The sequence below is a fragment of the Lygodium microphyllum genome, chromosome 22, assembly GCF_053477565.2.
Source record: "Lygodium microphyllum isolate KBCC chromosome 22, Lygodium_microphyllum_v1.1.10, whole genome shotgun sequence".
NCBI lineage: Eukaryota > Viridiplantae > Streptophyta > Polypodiopsida > Schizaeales > Lygodiaceae > Lygodium > Lygodium microphyllum.
This window is the reverse complement of record NC_141156.1, coordinates 33,668,397-33,684,669: the sequence shown is the minus strand read 5'-3', so window position 1 is coordinate 33,684,669 and position 16,273 is coordinate 33,668,397. Positions and strand designations below refer to the sequence as shown.

Sequence of the window (16,273 nt, the reverse complement as noted above, 5' to 3'; positions counted from 1 at the left end):
CTATATGGTCCATCTTTCATAAACTCAGAATGAAATTACATAAGGTGCACTAAATCACCTTCTTTGAATTCAATTTCCTACTATGAGGATTTATATATGCCTTGAGTTCTCTTAGTGCTTGCTTTTATTACTCTAAGTATGTTATTCATGTCCTTCATGCACTAATTCGCAACTAGAATCTCGTTTCCATAGAGTTCCATAGCATATGCGGCACACTATTGAAATTGTAACATTAGCATAAATGGAATAAACCCTATAGCCAAGTTATTATGGTGAACAATAAATAGTACCAAACCTATATTACCACCAACCTCTTGTTCTTCTTCATCATGTTTACTTGTCAACCAATGGCACTCTATTTGTGGTGCCTATATGGTATTGATTGAATTTATTGCATATTTTAGATTTGCCTCTATGGAATTGACTTTAGTAGTCCTAGATGAGTTAAACCATTTGGATTGGTTTGCGATTACATATGCACTACAAGGAATATAAAACACAAGCTGTGAGACTCACAAGAAAACCTTTTGGTACTCTAGGTAAGTGGTAGACTTGGGAAAGCCCTTGGTTCAAAGTTTTAAGGATTGTTACATAAATCACTAAATTGTGGCATATGAAATGACACCTATTACAGTGCAATGGTCACTTGTATCTATATGAATGGTGCCTTTCCAACTTACCTTTATGGGAATCCTTTCTCGCTACTTGGTTGAAACCCCATACCTTTTGAAGTAATTTCCTAACAATTATTTGAAAATGTTGTCAAGTTGAAAGAGAATCCTTTTGCCCTACTCAATGGGTGAAACCAAGATTCAGGAAAAGACAGGTCCACTTGGACCTAGCACTTGTTCATCTGGAAAGTTTCCTTCTTGATTTTTAGAAGAAGGAAATAAATCTTGCTCACATTTCTCAAAATACAATGATATATTTTCAATATATGTATAAATTACCATCTCAATAGAAGATATCTCCTTCTCCGATGATGATGATGAAAAGGATTTTCTTCCTCCTCCTTAGAAATATTTTCTCAAACCTTGGTTGAAACCCCGTAGCTTTTGGAGCAATTCCCTCATAATTTTTCAGAATTTTCGTCAAGCATGCAGGTGGATCCTTGACATTGACTTCACAAGAAAGGCATGAAACGTGTGTTGCTGTTCAGCAAAGGGAGAAGACAAAACCTCCTTGAGAGCATGATGTGGAACTTCAAAAAGTGCAAATAGGGATCAATGCTGGAATTTTGACTCCCTAGAGGATGTGCCCATCAAGTACTTGTATGTGATTATATGTCAATTCTCTCACTTTCATATAACACTCTCGTAGTCAAACACTAATGGATAGTGTATTTAGACACTAATGAGGAAGGCAGGTTTGATGGCATCTGCATTAGGTGGTGATACTCAATCACAATTATCAAAGTAAAGCAAGAAAGATGACAATAGGAGTTCTGATTACAAGAAATCAAATGGATAGAATGTATGATCGACTTGACTATGTGCATTAAAAATTTGGGGTTGGAGAACGGATGACCTCGAGATATATAGCGCGCATCTTCTACATCTGCGAGCCTTGAAGTGCTTTACCATCATCATACAATCTCCTTTCTCTCTCACTCTGCTTCCACTTTGGAACATAAACAGGCCAGTGCTACCTACGATTTCATCACTTTGGAACCATTCTCGATAAACCCAAACGAAACTGCAGTCTCACAAAAGTCCAAACTGTCACATCGGCAAACAAGCAATATTCCCCCTCTAACCAATCTTGTTTTGTTGGTCAAGGGAGTTTAGTTATGCCTCTCCATTGATCAAATAGGGCCTAAGAAATGGGAACACCATCTACCTTCAGTCTATAACTAGGAGGTGATCACTTGTCTTCCTAAGATATAGTCTTGCAATGCCTCCTGTTAACCCTCCCTTGGCTATAACGTCCTCCATTATTTCAATCCATGGTTAAAGTCAACTACTATCTAGCAAAGGTATGCTCAATGCTCCACCCTCGTAAGGTGCCACTAATAATCCATGGTGCTCTAAGTTGTAAGGCCCCCATTATGAGAAACCATGTATGAGCACGGATATTTGGTGGGTCCTGGCTTGTATCTCAAATGAGGTCTATGTGATCGGATGGAAAAAGGTAACATTTGTAAATCTAGCCTTTGGGTTAGATAGAGTAGCTATGCTAGTAGTAGAAAGTCAAGGTAGCATTGAGTTACAGGGTGTGGGAGTCATTAGGCACCCCTATTTTGGTATTTGGGGGTAGCGGGAAGGTTTATAATATGGTTAGATAGCCCGACCAAACTGCCTTCCCAGGTTATAAAAGGAAGACCCATACAAATCCATCATCAATCTATCTCTCACCACCTAATCAAAGTTCTTCCAGCTGCCCTTAAGTTCTTCGCCTATCGTATGTTTGGATCATCATCTAAGCTTCACAGTGGAAGTACACAAGTGGATAGAGCCATCTTTTTAGTTGTTCATTTGAAATTAAATCAATCTGTATTCTTCTCATATTTGATGTGTGTTCTCTACTCCTTGCTCAAATAATGTCCAATACTGTGCCATGTAATTTCTACACTCTTGAGGCTCCTATCCTCAGGAATGATGCATCCCACAAATTGCACTCCCCTTGATTGTGCTATGAAAGTGTCATCCTCACTCTACTCCTAGGAATGGAAGTAAATTTGCACCCTTGCCAATCGCTCCTACTACTCCATTGAAGCTAATAGGTCATTTCTTTACTTTTTATCATCTAGTTGTTATCCCACCAATACCTCATTTCTAAATTTCAATTCTTAATAGAATGGCCCACCACCAAACCAACATCTCATTCCCAAAGTTCTTTGGATCTTCTCAAGAGGATCTAGAAACATTCATCCACCAATTTAATGTTGCTTACACTGTCAACTTTCTTGCTCAAATCAATGAGCCTCACAACGTCATTATATTTGAATCTTCGATGCAAGAAAAGATCATGATATGGGTAGCAACTGAACATTGATGGCCCACCTAGAATGTCACACTATCTGCATTCTAGATTGATGACCCATTCTTTAACTACCATCCAGATTGCTATGATAGTAATAGAGTTGGTCCCTCCATATTGTTTTAACTTTATCTATCTCTGCAGCTCACATGCTGAGTGTAGATTAGGATGTTGTCATCCAGGTGTCTTGGTTGTGAGTATGACTACACTTTGCATTGTGGCAATGAAACTCAGACCCAATTACGCATGGCAACCATGATCAACATTTCTTTATGCAGTAGGCTGAATCCATACATATTCACAAGGTTGGCCCAATGTAGTTTTGGCTTTGGGCCAAGCACAGTGGTCTAGGGTTGAAAAACATCAAATGGCACCATCTCCTTGTTAGGTATGCTCAATGCTCCACCCTCATAAGGTTCCACTAATGATCCATGGTGCTCTAAGTTGTAAGGCCCCCATTATGAGAAGCCATGTGTAAGCATGGATATTGGGTGGGTCCTGACTTGTATCTCATGAAAAAATTTCACAAAGTCAATTCAAAAGAACCACGATGATGACACCAATGTTTTGGACTCTAATTCAGATATAGAGGTAGAATGAGGAAGATTACTCCAAGGACAAGGAGGGAAAAAAGCCCAAAAAGTTCAAGAAGAAAGAGAATGAAAAGAAATCCAAAAAAGGGCACTCAAAAAAAAGAGGCCAAAAATCTATGGTGTACACAATGCAATAATCCAGGCCATGTCCACATTGAATGCAACTTGAATTACTAGTGGCGTAGCATTTGTAATATGGCCACTCAAAAAACGGACTACTACCAGCACAATAGCGACTATTAGATGGTCCACCCTGGAGGATAGCAAGGTACCCAAGCATCCCAGTCTAGCCAATAGAATCCTATGTCTACCAATCAAGCGTGGATGCCTGCAATAGCTTACACAAATTAGGAGTATCAACAACTCAATGGTGGCCACCCATGGCACATGTAGTAGGGGAGGAAGAGGCCAATGATAATTTTCAGCCATTTTCTAAACATTATCTCTTCGTTATATAGGAAGGACTCTAGCGATTGGAGTGTCTAAAAGCCTAGGTATATGATGCCTATAGACAACAAGGGCAAGCCCCAACAACCATGCCTAAAGACAACGTAGTTAAAATCAAAGAGCTATCAGAGTTGTATGTCAACATAGTAATCCAATCTAGAAAAACTTACAAGGAAGAAACAATAAAACCCTTAGGTTCTTTGGGGGAAAAACAAGGGAGAGTTTTCCATTGAGTACCAAGATGGAAAAGAGAGGAGGAACCGAATGAAAATGAAATATATGGTATTGAGTTTTGGTCCTAATGTTCAACCTAGAACATGGCGAAGAAATTCAGGTGTGAGGAAGACTCCTCCATAGCACAATGGTGATCGAGATGATAAAGCCTTGAAAGGAATGGATGGTAGTTGCACTACACTCTTAGCAATATAGCCTTGTTAGGAATGGATGGTAGTTGCACTACACTCTTAGCAATATAGCTAGCATCAAGAGGCACAAATCTCATAGGTTCATGGATCACAAACAAGTATGAAGTTAAGTCCACACCCAAGTTTAGGATGGAATTTGCACAACCAAAGAACCACTATAGGCCCAAAAACTATGAAGTCAAAGCTCGAGCACGAGAATATCTAGGGCATACCATCCCCATAGGAAGATAAAAACAAGCAAGTTGCAAAGGAGGCCTCATTCACAACCCAATGGTATCACCAAAGTTGCATCCCCAAAGGCAAGGAACTCATACAGTACAAGGAGTCATCTATAGTTTACACATTTAGAAGGTTATCTCAGAATAGCACTAAAATTAGCACCTAGATGTTCAGCTTGGTATTGACAAAGGCAAGCATCTTGACCAATATCATGGTAAATAGAAAAGAAATATACTTGAAGTTCATCCAAGCAAGTAGCAAGAAAAGAATCTAGAAGATCATCTAAAAAAGAAGCATAGTTAGACCCCAAAAGCTAATCCCAAAGTGAGCTAGTGTTAGAAGACCCATTCTGAGCTGAGCCCTTCAAAGTAGAATGAAATAGCCAAGTGTGTTGCAGTTGTTCTAGACTCATCCAAAGAATCAACCAGATGGGGACTAGTTAATATCATTGTTTGATTAGGAGATCATTTAAATATTGTACTAGGTTTCAAGGATCACCTACTAAAGCTTATCTAGCCCAATTGACCAATATTACCAAAATCCCAAGTATAGCAATCACTGCAACAACTTTGAAGAAGATAGTTTAAAGGATCAAGTAGGAGCCAGTACTCTCAAGCCCATTTTCTAATCTGACAATTCCATTACTCCCTATTCGGTACAAGGAGGATAGAGTTATTCAAAATGTCTTGCTGATCTAGTGTCAATATTGTCACCTTAGCAGCCTGCCAAGAATTGGGATCAATGGATTGGGAACTAGCCCCATTTCTAGTAAGGATAGCAAATCAACAAAGGGTGACTGCTTGGCATCATTTGCTTTGTGCTTTTGGAAGTTACAACCATTGACTTCTTGGTTTTTTAGTTGCTTTGAATATGGATCCTACATGCAAGGATTGTTGCCTCTTGTTGGGAAGGCCTTGGCTCCACCAAGGAAGGGTTACTCACAATAAGGGGTAAAGAAAATCTCACTATCTACCACAATCAACTCAAGATTATTGTGTTCTTGTAAGATGTTACCCCTCTGTCACTGCATTGCAGGCCGAGCTATGGCAAAAGCAGTCAACGTGGTGGAAGGATTAAGTGATGATGAGAAAGAGAAGTTTCGAAAGGACATTAGAGCTCTACAACCATGGTGCCTCTTTAATGTTTTGTAGATCAGTGAGAAATATGTACAATGGAGTTGGCTAGATAAACCTCCAAAGAAAGAGGAGGAGGGCTAACTCGTATATGAGTGATTTTATGAAAGTATTTTTAGATGACTTCAATGTCTCTGGGATAGTCATACTCCACCTAACACGGCTCTAATTGTGTTTGACAAGATGTTGAGAGGTAAGTTTATTTCCAAAGATGCCATTGTTGTCAACACCACAAAGGTGATAACCATCATGTAGGGTACTATAATAGATTCACCATCAACAGTTCTTTGATTCTTGGGACGAATTTGGTGGCATGGATGTTACCTGTGACTCTTAGAACATTTAGTGGTTCCCTTGAATTAGTTGGCACATATGGAAAAATCTTCTTTTTAGTGGAATGAGGAGGTAGATCTAACATTTTGACACCTCAAGGTACTATTATCCTAAGCTCCTAGTGATTCCCCCGAATTGAAATAAACCGTTTCATGTCTTCGATGATGCTTTTGATGTGGCTATTGGCAATGTTCTCTTGCAGGAAGATTCCAATTGGTGGTTTCACCTAGTCTTCTATGCTAGGCAGAGATTATTTGATCCACAGAAGAGTTACTTCGTTATTGAAAGAGAATGCCTAGGCATGATCTATTCTATCACAAAAATTTTGGCATTATTTACCAGGGCATGCTTTTGTTTTTAATGTGGATCACTCAATCTTGGTTTATCTAGTTAAGAAACAAAATGTGTCATGAAGATTAGCAAGGTGGATTCTATTGTTACACGAATTTAAGTACAAAGTGATACATCGACTAGGAACTCAACATGTGATCGCTAACTTTCTTTCCTACTACCTAGATTCTCAAGAAGCACCAATACATGTCAATGATGATTTCTTGGATGTCCACATATTTCTAGCAAAACCAAATGAATCTAAGCCTGAATCACCTAGTCCAGCATGAATATAGTATGAGGAAATATTGACCTTCCTGGAGACTAGAGTGCCTTTGGCCATCTTTAGAAGGATTAAAAAAAATGGCTGGCTCTCTAGAGTCAATGTGTTGAGGCCATCATGGGCCAATTGTATCACTGCACCCTATCTAGAGTGCTACAAAGATTACTCTTACCAGTAGAGTAGTCTACGATTCTGGAGAAAGCTCAACAATTAGTGGTTTCAGCCTGCCATTTACGACTGATGTGACCATTTGAAAAATCTACCAAGCTAGCTTACAGTGGTCTACCATGCATGATGATGCATGTAAGTTTGTCCAGCAATGTGATACTTAGAAAAGGCTAGGTCAATAATGAGGCACCACAGATCACTTATCGCTTCAAACCAATCCTCCCCTTGGAACCCTTTCAAAAAAGAGGTCTCAACTTTGTTGGTCCAATCTCCCCAACAACCACATACAATAATAGTAAGTACATCATGACAGCAAAAACTAACTACTATACCAAATTGGTGGAAGCATGGGATCTCCAAGATAAGACTACCAAATCGGTTGCCAAATGCTTATTCAATGATATTTTCATTTGGTATGGTACTCCCATTGAATTGGCTAGTGATCCAGGTACACATTTTGTTAATAAGGTCATCAAAGAACTAACTTTCATTTTTCTCATCATGCAAAAAAAGTCATCACTATATTATCTACAAGGTAATGTCTTAGAAGAATCCACAAACAAAGTGCTTTGTACAATTTTAACTGAATTTGCATGTCAAAATCAAAAAGACTGGGATACTGAGCTCCCAACTGCATTATGAGCCTATCGTACTTCTTCCAAGGCCATTACCAAAATGACACCTTACAAATCGGCATTTAAAGCCTAGAAGACATCACACCTCTAGAGTATATAGTACCCAGTCTATAGATCGTGATACAAGGATGGTTCATCCCGAAGGAATCTCTTCCCTTCTGAATGGAAGCCCTCACCCTACTAGAAGAAGACTAGATCCACAATGCTTATATCTTATTCAAAGTCCAAGCCTAGAAAAAGCATCAAGTTAATAGCCTTTCTAAAGAAACAAGTCTTCCAAAAGTGCCAACTCATCTTGCTCTTAAAGACCTAGATGGGAAAGCTCCCAAGCAAGCTAAAATTCTAATAGAGTGATCCCTTTTGGGTGTTCCATGATTTTGGTACTAACTCTTTCTGCCTAACTGACTTGCTAGGAAAGCTACTACCAAAACTTGTCAAGGGATTCCAACTGCTCCATTATCATGCCGATGGCTTCCAATGTCCATTTTCCATTGACCTAGAATCCCCTCCACCTTCACTATCAAATTCCACACATCTCATGGTAGAACTCACAAGACAAGGAGTACTACCAGGATGTTTAGAATCCAAACCAAACTTTTGAATAATATCTTCAATGAACTTTGTTTGACGCAGTAATAAAACACCCTTTTCTCGATAGCATTGAATCTGAATACCAAGACATGAGTGTGTCTCCAAGATTGACCATGTCAAATGCAGAAGATAAAACCTTCTTTACTTGTTGAAGGAAGTTGAGATTGTTAGAAACAAGTATTGTATCATTCACATATAGAGTAAGAATTAAAAAACTATCATTGCAACACTTGACATATAAGTTAGGATTTGAAGAACAAGAGATAAAAACTTGTTTTGTAAGGAAGAGATCAATATTTTGATACCCAGCTCATGAAGATTGTTTGAGACCATAGAGTGCCCAATGAAGTCTGCAAGTAAGATTTTTCGTATGTTTGACTATAAATCCCTCTGGTTGCTCCATGTATATCTCTTTCTTTAAATTTCCATTAAGAAAAGCACTTTTCACATCCATTTGGTGAACCTCCAAATAAAAATTAACAAGAAAACAAGACCTGAATACTGGTAATACAAGAATAATAGGTGAGAAAGTTTCTTGATAATCAATTGTTGCAATTTTTGAGAAACCTATGGAAACTATACTTGCTTTGAATTTTTCAAATGTTCCATCTACTTTTCTTTTATTCTTATAAACCCAGTTGCATTTAATGGCAATACATCTAGGTGGTAACTCAGTTAGAACCCATGTATCTTTAGAGAGAAGAGATTCATACTCAATTTCCATGGCCTCTTGCCATTTTTTACTTTGTATGGATGGCATGGCATCACTACAAGAGACAGGCTTCACAAATATTGAGAGCATTCTTAAGAATATCAACATCATAAACATGGAAAGTGCCATGCTCATTATCAAGTGAAAGATCAACATCAAGGTCATCATCAACAGTAACAGGTGCAGGTTGTGAATCCTAATTTGAAGAGTCAATATTATCCGATGAAGGATGTTCATCATCATATAGAAAAGGAAAACAAGCGAGTAATGAATTTGTATCATCAATGTCCTCTAGTAACCACGTGCGCCCAGTATCCTCCTGAGACCACATGCTACCTCATTGGAAAGCATCACAACATATGATTAGCTTCTTCGAAGATGGATCATAAAACTTATGTCCCTTTGAAAAAGTTGAATATCCAATCAAAATAACTTTCAAAACGGGAGGATCAAGTTTTTTGCAAGTCTCTTTGGGTACATAAATATAAGCAATATATCCAAAAGTTCAAAAATATGAAACAATAGGAGTTTCACTCATCAGTATTTTTCCAGAAGGAACATTTGTACAAAAATGATTTTGTATAACTACTATTGTTAAGATTGCTTCAGCCTAGAAACATCAAGATAAGCTGGAATGAATGAGCATATATTGCATGGCATTGAAAATAGTCATGTTTTTATGTCCAACAATATCATTTTGTTGAGGAGAGTCCCTAGGAACCACCCTGGAAACCATATATTAATTATGAATACCGTGATTATTATAGTAAACATCAAAATCATTTGAAATGTATTCTCCACCATTATCACTGTGAATTTTTTTCATACAATGACATGTATGAAGTTTTGCAACTTTTTGATATTGCTTAACAGATGATAAAGCTTTTGATTTGTGTCACAAGAGAAAAAAAATGGTGTATCCATAGAAGTCATTAATAAAAGTAAAGAAATACCGATATTGAGATTTTGATGGAGGAAAATGTAATATTTTTGCTCGAAATATTAAGGAGCTTTGATCACCGCACGACCGCTGTCGTATTGCTGCGCATTCGAGGTGTGAAATCCACCCAAAAGTTGTGTGTGTGGGATTTGATACTTTGTACATATTTAGTTGTTGTGTTTATACTTTTGTTCTACGTGGAAGAGGGTTTGGAGCAAGAGAAATTAATCAATAATGCTCTGGTTGACATGTATGCAAAATCTGATATGCTTGGAAAAGCCTAAGAAGTATTTGACAATATGTCAGATCAAGATGTCGTATCCTGGACGACACTTATGAAAGGATATGCAGAACATGGACCATTTGTCAAGGCACTTGCTTTTTATCATCACATGCAATTAGAGGGTGTCTGTCCAGATGTTGTCACTATTGCTTGTGCCTTGAAAGCTTCTATGTGCATGAAAGATTTGAGATATGTTGAACATGGATTTCACTAAAGAACAGACTAGTGGAAGCAACTTCGAAGCTCAAAAAGGGCGACCCATTATCCAAATCCTCCTAATCCTGACAAAGTTTTATATCTTAACAAGATTGAGGCTGATGCCAGGAGGCATATTTCACGGTGGATTCCGTGCCACGGTGGATTCCGTGCCACGGTGGATTCCGTGAGGTTTTACGGTGGATTCCGTAAACTTTGATGACCGGGGCTCATATACAAAGTGGATTCTTTGTGCGAGCAATTGATGGGGATGCCTGTCCTTTTCGGGCGTTTCATTAATTTAGTCTGTACGTGGGTGATTCCATAGCGGGTGATTCCGCAAAATACATATTAAATTAATAAACGTTTATGAGTTTAGAGTGCGCACTCGTAATAAATTAAGGTTAGGATTTATTTCTAACCAGTTGATTTATTTATGTAGCTGAAGACTGCTAGGTATTCACTTTTGTCGGTTTAATTGTATTATTTTACTAACGATTGTGAATGCTTCAGTTGATGTGTAGAGATAGCACTAGTGGCGGAGAAAAGCATTGGTGGATAGCAAGTATTCGATCTATGGATTATATTTTGATAGGCGCCACGCCTATATTTTGTCATGTCTATTGAGGCATCGATTATTTATTATTATTTTATATGCGCCCATGCGCACGGATATGTTATTTCTATTTGGACATTGTATTGGGCATGCCAGACTCTATGGGCACCGTCCATTAGCTTTATTCCTATTTTTGTAAAAGCAAACTCAAAAGCTAAAAGCTTGATATATTTTTGTAAATTGGGCTATTATTGAGCATGAAGATGGAATATACATAAAATACATGCTTTGTGAAGTGCTCACACAAGGCATGGGGGGAGATTGCACCCAATTGGTCTCTTGCTCTTGTCATTCATGCTTTTTACCTTGTAACTTGTGCAAAAAGTAGAGTTCATTGTTCTTGGGGACCTTCCGGGATTCACTACGTGAGCATACAGCGACCAATCTGCACACCAGTGGTATCAGAGCGGAGTTGAGATCAAGAGCTTCCAATGGCTACCCATCTCGTGCATTTGGTGTTTAGTCAAAATGAGAAAGAACATTATGAGCATTTGTCATTGGTTTTTCAGTTATTGAAAGAAAATCAATTGTATGCAAATCCTGAAAAGAGTGAATTCTTTAAAACAGAAATTGAGTATTTAGGTCATATTGTATCATCTGATGGAATTAAAGTTGATCCTAAGAAAATTGATGCAATATTGAATTGGCTTGTACCTAAAAACGTGCATGAGTTACGCTCATTCCTTGGTCTTGCTAGTTTCTATAGGAAGTTTGTACGTAATTTTTCATTACTTGCATTACCATTAACCAAACTTCTGAAGAAAGGAATTGTTTATCAATGGACCGAAAATCAACAGAAATCCTTTGATTTACTGAAACATGCATTAACCCATGCCCCTGTTCTACAATTGCCTGATTTTAATAGACCATTCTTTCTAGTAGTGACCGATGCTAGTGGAACAGGAATAGGAGCCGTACTTATGCAAGACAATCATCCTATATCATATTCTAGTTGTAAGCTGAAACCCTTTGAGCTGAAATATTCCACATATGACAAAGAACTATTAGCAGTTGTACAAGCATTAAGACAAAGGAAACACTACTTAATGGGTTCAGAATTTATGATTAAGACCGATTATCAAAGTATTAGACATTTACTTAGCCAACCCCAAATCTCTGACCGTCATATCAAATGGGCCTCCTTTATTCAAAGTTTTCATCCTATCATTCAATACCAACCCGGAAAAGAAAATGTAGTGGCTGATGCATTGAGTAGAAGACCTGCCATTCATTATATTTCTGTCATATCTTTTGATTCTTTGATTGCTATGAAAGATACATATCAGCAAGATATTACTTTTCATTCTGATTGGAATAAATTAGTTCAAAATAATTTCATTCCTATTGATTCATTGTCATATAATGATGGATTTATGTTTTTTGAAAAGAGACTGTGTGTTACAATTCCATTCCGATCTTTTGTTTTGAATGAAATTCATTGTCCTCCATATCAAGGTCATAGAGGTATCATATCTACCTTACGTATGTTAACTGAAGATTTTTATTGGCCGCATATGGATGCTGATGTATCTAACTTCGTTTCTGAATGTTTGATTTGTCAAAGAGTTAAGAGACATCATGGTAAACAGTATGGATTACTTATGCCTTTGTCTATTCCATCTAAACCTTGGGAACAAATTTCTATGGATTTCATTACTGGTTTACCAAATACTAAATCTAACCATGATATGATTTGGACAGTTGTAGATAGATTTAGTAAACAAGCATATTTCATTCCATGTAAGAAAACTTTAACAGCATCACAAGCAGCACAATTATTTTTGAAAACTATTTTTACTAACCATGGATTGCCAAAAGTTATTATTTCAGATCGTGATTCTAGATTTTGTAACAACTTTTGGATTATCCTGTTTGCTAATCTAGGCACAAAGATTGATTTCTCATCTGCATTTCATCCAGAAACTAATGGACAAACAGAAGCCACTAACAGCACAATTCTAGATCTTTTACGTGCATATACTATTTCTAAATCTCAGACATGGGACACTCATTTGCATTTACTACAGTTTGCATATAACAATACACCACACACATCTACAAAGAAAGCACCGTTTGAAGTCATTTATGGATATCGATTATCTACACTTGTTGCATCTTTGTCAAATAGAATTCAAAGTGCTGATGATACTGCTAGTATGCATAACACTATTTTTTATGAAGTTAAAGATATGATTGCTAAAGCCCAGCAATCATATACCAAACAAGCCAACAAGAAAAGGCAAGCAATGAATTTCAAAGTTGATGATTATGTTTGGCTGAGAATAGAAAAACGTAGACTGCAAAGTGTAGATAGACATCCAGTTGTCAAATTAGCCCCTAGATTCTATGGACCATTTAGGATCATTCATAAAATTAATGACAATGCATTCAAGTTAGAATTACTACCTCATTGGAAAATTCACAACACATTTCACATTAGTTTATTGAGACCATTTAGAGGCCAATTACCTGTACACACTGTTTATTAAAATCCACCTTTATTAGAGGAAGATACTAAAATACTTGAACCAGAAGTTATCATAGACACTGACTTTATGACCACTAGAACTAGCCGAAGGTATTTTAGATATCTAGTTAAATTTAAGAACCATCCTGTAGAGGAAGCACAATGGATGCACGCTAGAGACTTAAATGCTTTCCCCACTCTCTTAGCTCCACATTGAGCTAATAGCAATTGAGGTTAATTGCTATCCCACCCCGGGGGTATAATGCCAGGAGGCATATTTCACGGTGGATTCCGTGCCACGGTGGATTCCGTGAGGTTTTACGATGGATTCCGTAAACTTTGATGACCGGGGCTCATATACAAAGTGGATTCTTTGTGCGAGAAGTTGATGGGGACGCCTGTCCTTTTCAGGCGTTTCATTAATTTAGTTTGTACGTGGGTGATTCCGCAAAATACATATTAAATTAATAAACGTTTATGAGTTTAGAGTGCGCACTCATAATAAATTAAGATTAGGATTTATTTCTAACCAGTTGATTTATTTATGTAGCTGAAGACTGCTAGGTATTCACTTTTGTTGGTTTAATTGTATTATTTTACTAACGATTGTGAATGCTTCAGTTGATGTGTAGAGATAGCAGCAGTGGTGGAGGAAAGCATTGGTGGATAGCGAGTATTCGATCTATGGATTATATTTTGATAGGCGCCACGCCTATATTTTGTCATGTCTATTGAGGCATCGATTATTTATTATTATTTTGTATGCACCCATGCGCACGGATATGTTATTTCTTTTTGGAAATTGTATTGGGCGTGCCAGACTCTATGGGCACCGTCCATTAGCTTTATTCCTATTTTTGTAAAAGCAAACTCAAAAGCTAAAAGCTTGATATATTTTTGTAAATTGGGCTATGATTGAGCATGAAGATGGAATATACATAAAATATATGCTTTGTGAAGCACTCACACAAGGCATGGGGGGAGATTGCACCCAATTGGTCTCTTGCTCTTGTCATTCATGCTTTTTACCTTGTAACTTGTGCAAAAAGTAGAGTTCATTGTTCTTGGGGACCTTCCGGGATTCACTACGTGAGCATACAACGACCGATCTGCGCACCAGAGGCTCCTGTGTTGAAAGTTGAAAGAGGAGTACCAGTTACATTCTCCATCCAAGCAGGACATGATGTAGCTTTTTGCATCACCAATGACCCTGTTGGAGGTCCATCTATTGCAAATGCAACCCTGTTTGCAGGAGGACCAGATGCACATGGAGTACCTGCAAGCCCATATGAACTAAAGTGGCAGCCTAATCGCTTGACGCCTGATGAGGTCTTTTATCAGTCCTACTTTCATAAGAAGATGGGCTGGAACGTCCAGGTTGTAGATGGGGGCTTAGCTGATATGTATAACAGTAGTGCTTTTCTTGCTGATCACATGGTAGCCTTGTTCTGGATGTTGACAGACTCAGGGATCTCATTTGTAGTACAAGCACAGAAGAAAAGTGGTTATGTTGCAATAGGATTTGGAGAAAAAAATGGTAAATACATTTGCATATGTGGGTTGGTTGGAAACGGATGTTTGCCATGTCTCTACATATTGGATAGATGGTAGAGAACCATCTAGCATTCATCCCACGAAAGAAAATCTGACGGATGTCACATGTATGCAACAAAATGGTGTGCTGACATTTCAATTCAGCAGGCCAATAGACCTTGATTGTAGTGGACGTTCAGAATGTAGGAACATCATAGACCCATTGATTCCACTCAAAGTAGTATGAGCCTTGGAAACACAATGGAAAGCTAATCAGCTCACAGACATGAACATGCATTCATTGAGTAGCAACAAGTACATGTCTATCTATTTGACGAAGGGGTTAGCTGAAGCAGAACAGGAGTTAAGATCTGTATTGGCAGTCCATGGATTCATCATGTTTTTGGCCTGGGCTCTACTATTTCCAGGTGGAGTCTTGGCTTCAAGGTATTTGAAACATCTAAAGGATGATGGTTGGTACCAGATCCACGTTTACTCATAGTATTCAGGGGTTGTAGTGATGCTGCTAGGTGTGCTATTCGTTGTAGCTGAGCTTCGTGATTTCCATCTTCATTCTTGGCACGTGAAATTTGGCTTATTAGCAATTATTCTTGCCTCTTGGCAACCTCTGAATGCATTTTTCTGTTCAAAAAAAAAATCAGCCAACAGCAGTGAACGAACGTCAAGGAAAAGGCTCATCTGGATGTGGGATGCAGATTTCTACATCAAAGTTGATGATGATGTTTATGTAAATCTTGGCATGCTTGGGTCAGCCTTAGGAAAACAGAGAGCCAAGCCTCATGTGTATATAGGGTGTATGAAAATTGGACCAGTTCAGGAAGCTTTTCTAGTGGGTAGAAAAGCCAATTTTGGGGCTGCTTTACTAGTCGGAAGGGGAGAAAAAGCAAGAGAAAAAAACAGGCAGAAAATGGAGGAGCTTTTACGAGAGCAGGGAATCAAGGGTGCAGAGGAAGAAAAAGATGGTTCATCTGAATTGGATTCCTGGGCCACACCAAGAGGGGGAAAAACAGAACGAAGCTGAAGGAGAAACCGAGAGAAGCAATGATGAAGCGACGAAGAAGAGCTCTGAAGACAACATTGAAGGTGATGAGGACGACCTTTGAAGATGAAGCTGACGGCATCAGCAAACATGACTGCAGGAAGGTGCCGCAATTGAAGAGCTGAATCATGACGCAATTGAAGAGCCGAATCATGACACAATTGAAGAGTCAAATCTCCTATGTAGTCTCCATCCTGACAACGATTGATGGCGTCTCTGTCAGTGCCTTAGAAGTATAAGAAGCTGCACTTCGCAGAACAGTAGTTGCTGTCGGAGATCAAAGATTTGATGTGACAAGCCAACTCACTGTCTGCGCCATCAACATTTGCAA

At 38.3% G+C, this 16,273-nt stretch overlaps 1 pseudogene; it reads left to right on the top strand.

Annotated features, from left to right (window-relative positions):
- Positions 1-10,087: 10,087 nt before the first annotated feature.
- LOC148017011 (cytochrome b561, DM13 and DOMON domain-containing protein At5g54830 pseudogene) lies at positions 10,088-15,924 on the top strand (annotated as a pseudogene).
- Positions 15,925-16,273: the final 349 nt, after the last annotated feature.